This window comes from Eulemur rufifrons, chromosome 2 (genome assembly GCF_041146395.1).
Source record: "Eulemur rufifrons isolate Redbay chromosome 2, OSU_ERuf_1, whole genome shotgun sequence".
In the NCBI taxonomy this organism is placed as follows: domain Eukaryota; kingdom Metazoa; phylum Chordata; class Mammalia; order Primates; family Lemuridae; genus Eulemur; species Eulemur rufifrons.
The window spans coordinates 69,855,214-69,860,208 of record NC_090984.1 but is presented as its reverse complement, the minus strand read 5'-3'; the positions used below and the strand labels follow the sequence as shown (position 1 = coordinate 69,860,208).

General features: G+C 34.0%; 1 non-coding gene across 1 annotated transcript; it reads right to left on the bottom strand.

The window, feature by feature from the left end:
• Positions 1-4,509: 4,509 nt before the first annotated feature.
• LOC138380949 (U2 spliceosomal RNA) lies at positions 4,510-4,698 on the bottom strand. The gene has a single exon (XR_011232923.1). It is a non-coding gene; the product is annotated as a U2 spliceosomal RNA (small nuclear RNA).
• Positions 4,699-4,995: the final 297 nt, after the last annotated feature.

Sequence of the window (4,995 nt, the reverse complement as noted above, 5' to 3'; positions counted from 1 at the left end):
CCTAAAATAGTCCTACCTCATCATGATGTTTTGTTGAGTATATTATAAAATAATAAAAAAGAAACATAACCCCAATATCTGAATACCTATTTTTCTGAATAGTCCCTTCTAGTCTTTATACATATGATTACATATTTGTATATAATTGTATATGTATATATACAACTTTGTTGTGCTTTGTGTGATAATGTAATTAAAATATTTATCTGAAAATTTTTGGTTTTCCCCAGTTTCAATTATTCTGTTAAAATATAAATGTGTCTATCTTTACTCACTAATAGTCTGTATGACAGTCCAGATAGGACAAAATAAGGACTAGAAGTAGCTTCTATCATGACAGAAGGGTGGAGGGGAAGGGTAGATGACATTGTATCCCACTTATTATATCTCTATTCTGTAAAATTCTGTGTATTTGGCTTTATCTGAAAAGGCTAGCATAGGACTAAAATAAAAAACAATGCAGTTTCTATGAAAAAGTAAAACTACAAAGATAGCCTTCAAAATATATAGAGAAATTATATCTAGATGGAGCAATTACTGATTATTTCTTTTTCTTTAGTGTGCTTTCCTATATTTTCCACTTTTAAAAATAATAACTGTATTTCTTTTGAAACCAGGAAAAGCAGCTGGGCATGGTGGCTCACACCTGTAATCCCAGCACTTTGGGAGGCCAAGCCAGGAGGATCACTTGAGGCCAGGAGTTCGAGATCAGCCTGGGCAACATAATGAGATACCGTCTCTACAAAAAAAAAAAATTTTTTTTAAATTAGCCAGGTGTGGTAGCATGTACCTGTAGTCCCAGCTACTCAGGAGGCTGAGGCAGGAGGATTACTTCATCAGGCTGCTGCAATAGAGCAAGGGCAATAGATCAAGACCCTGCCTGTAAAAGGAAAAGCAAAACTTTTTTTTTTAAAGAATGAAATGGAACATCAAAACTTGAACACTAAACTAGTTCAGTCATCTCATATTTAGTATTATATTTAAATTTTTTTAAAAAACTAAACCCACATTTTGGAATTATAGTAACTTTTGGAGATCTATCTTTTGAAAGAGATTTATATTAATATGCTTTCCATCATCACATGCTTATGAAAAAGAATTTGCAGTGGCAGTCAATTCTATCCTTTAAAAGGAAGTTATTGGTAAGTAGCTACACCAAATGCTAAAAATAAAAAGTTTAGAACTCTATATTTACTATTGGTACTACTAAGTTTAATATTTAGGTTCTGCTATAATATTGAATATCAGAATAAATGCTGGAATTCCAATAATTTCTTGTTCACATAGGCATATTTATTCCTGCTAAAACATACTTTGCTACTCACTCAAAAAGAAGACAAGCAGAGTTAAGAAGTCACTATCACTACTGTTGATAGTGACTTAGTAACAATTGTTGGATGTTTCTAGGAGGCTGTGCAGATTTTCTGAGATTTTGTAAAAGGATTAATAGAAAAGAGAAAAATATGTTAAAAATATTTTTAAATAGCTTGTTGCTGGTATTAATATGGTAATTTTATTCATAATTAAAGGTATTTAATGACTTAATATAATAATATTTAGGCACTTAATTTTCAAACACAATACTACCTGTAGGATATATTGAGAGCATTACATAAGATAAAAATAGTAATCATTCTTGAAAAAATGAGTTTATCAGCAATATGGTACATAAGTACTAACATAGAGCACTCAGTGCTATGCCTATTCGTAGGAAGCAGTATATTTCCTAAACTCTGAATCTCAATTGCCCTGTGTTTATCTGACTGCCCCTAAAAAGCATGAACCTGGGGAGATGAACACCTTTTCTTGACGTATCTCTGGATCATTTCCCTTGTTATAACAAGCATAAATTAATTACTTTTATAATTTAGATGATTGATAAAAATTTCGTAAAAGGTGTTATTGATGATTGTTTTGTTTTGTTTTGTTTTGTTTACTTCCCTAGATTTCTCCAGATGCTTTTAGCAATGCAGCCACTTTAGGCTGCAATTTATCCACTTGTAAAATAAATAATGTTTTCTGACCATGAGTTTCACAGGAATATTATGTACAAAAACTAATGATAGATAAAACACTCCTTGAAATACATGTATGGGCTGGACGTAGTGGCTCATGCCTAATCCCAGCATTTCGGGAGGCCAAAGTGGGAGGATCACTTGAGCCCAAGAGATCTACACCAGCCTGGGCAACATTGAGAGACCCTGTCTGTACAAAAAAAACAAAAAAAATTAGTCGGGCATGGCGGTGTGTACCTGTAATCCCAGCTACTCGGGAGGCTAAGGTGGGAGGATCATTTGGGCCCAGGAGTTCAAGGCTGCAGTGAGCTGTGATGACACCACTGTACTCTACCCCAGGGCAAAAAAACAAATAGGATTTAATCCTGGCTCTGCCATTTACTAGATGTACAACTTTTGGAAAATTTCTTACCTTCACTGAAACTCAGTTTACTCATGTGTTAAATGGGGTTAATAGCTCCTACATCATTGTTTTGTAGCCAAGAGGAAAAATGATAGCAAGGTTATAGTTTAAATATTCTCACTTTTGAGTAAAAGAGAGGTACAATATAGCTTTACTATTTTAATTGGTACTGCCCAATACTATGACTCTAATAAGCTAGATGGAAATTATGGATGTGATTTTTTTTTTTTTACATTTTAAGTTACCTATATATATAGTTCCCTCCTTTTTTAAAATTTACTAAATTGTTCATACATTGTAAAATAATACCCAAACTTTTCCACCCTATTAATATCTGGTTGGAACGCAAACTATTTCCAGCGCTTTGTAGCTCCAAGTTTTGTTCTGCTTGCTCTTTTCCAGTGATTCTCCAGCCTTGGTAGTTTTTCTCACATGTATTTATTAATTATTATTCAACTGAAGACTCAAGGAGAACCCATTCAGAGCTCTTCTTTTGTTCAGCTTTCTCCTCTGATTTTTACCTTGCAAATTCTGATGCCTTTGCCTCCCAGATCTTCATGCTGTTTCCTCAACTCAAAGAGATGGCCAAGCTCTGTATGGGTTCCTTCTTCCAAGCTGTGCTGCAGCCTGGAAAATCTCCTACAGCCAGGGGCGATCATAGGACTCACCTTATTCGTTTCTTTGAGAAATCACTGTCCTGTACTGCCTACTATCTGATATATGAAAACAATTATCTTACTTATTTTATCCAGTTGTCTAATTATCTTAGGTGGGAGGTTAATTCTGGTCCCTGTTATACCATTCTGAGTGGTAGTAGAAGTCATACCATAAATATTTTATTTCCTAATATTTTCTTAGTTAAATGGATAATCCAAAAATGTTGCATAAGTACATATTTTGCATTTAAATTTTTTGAATCATTTCACAAGGTAGGAGAAGCTTAAAAAGAAAAAAGGTCTAAAAGGAACTGAGAACTGAGAAAAGCAATCATGACACTTTGCCAAGACATTGTACTAACTAATAATTAAGCAACTTAGGTAATACCTCAAAGGCTTTTAGAAAACGTGCAAAAAATTATTTTAATTGCTTATTATATCTCTGCTGTACAGCTTCAAGTCTTAAACAGACTCTAGGACTAGCAACATTTTGAAAACCCACGCTTCCACTGTAATTTTGCTCTTAAGCAAAATTTAAGAAATTTGCCTATAAGTATGGGAGACATTGAGCATAAAGCTTAATTTTTAAGTGGCCAGTTGTTACTCTAATGAAGCCAAAAATAAGTAACATCATTTTCCAGCACAAGTTGCAGAATGACAGAACAGAGAAGGAAACTCAGAAGAAATTATTTTTAAAGGAAAACTTTCAAAGTAAAAAAGTATATATATCTTCCCCAGGGAGTATTAAAAAAGAAAATCATCTCAGATGAGTTATCTCACAGTTTCCAAACAGAAAAATAATTACCTTTGGGCCAACAGAAGGTGTGGAAAGTTTCAAACAGTTCTCATAAAGAAAATACAACTGAAAAGGGGTTGTAACACAACAACATCTGTGATAGGCTTATTAGACCCTGATCACCTAAGAGGTACTTATCAGCACTCCTGTCAAATAGATGAAATGAGCCCAGAAGACTATCTCTGATCAAAAGAAAGGCGCGGCAGAAATGTTCTATGTAAGGGTGCCAATGAGTGAGGATATGGTTATCATCCTCCACCAATCGCCTAAGAACAAAGCATCTTCTGCTCCTTTTTGAGGCTAAGTGGGATGGTTACCAAACAGAAAGGATGTGGTTTCCTAACACAGCATAATAGTTTTTCCAAAATATTTTAACCCCATTAAATTTAAAAACATGTACAAAAATCCTAACAATTATAATTTATCTGATCTTTAAAGCGGCTCTTGAGAACAGCAAATTTATCTCAATGTGGTATATTAAGAATAATCAAATATAGATGTTTCAATTAACAGTTTCTCTAAACTTTTGCATATTCCAAATTACTGTCTGAAATATCTGTAGCTACTATAATTTCTAAAAGTCACTGTGCTCTTAAAATTAAGCCAGTTATCTCAGATGCCAGAAAACTTTTGTGTGTATGTGTGTTTATAGTTCCTGGAGTTACTGCAGTACCAGGTTGATGCATGGAATGGACAGAACAGGCTCCTATTCTACCTCCCTACTCTACATATCCACTTAATATATTGTCCTCCATTAGAAAACATATCATATTTAACTGATAAGAACAGATACTACATTTGATCTTAGTCAAAAGGCCAAGAAGCAAAGCCAAAATGTTTTTTGAACTTCACTCTCTTTACCTAGCCCACTTTGTGTTCTTTTATGAGTACTGGAGCTCAGGGAACCAGGAAAAGAAAAATGATGATAGATTTTCTGGCTCCTACTTTGCGGTAAGTAATAAATTATCCTTTGTCTTGGACCAAGGAATTTCCTCTCTTCTTCTGGCATCCATGAAACTGTGGCAGGCTAACTTACTAGCTTATATGTAGGGTAAAATCTTAAATCCTTTATAGTTCTTGACAGAAACCATTGTTAAAAATTGAGTGTATAATTAGACTTTTTTC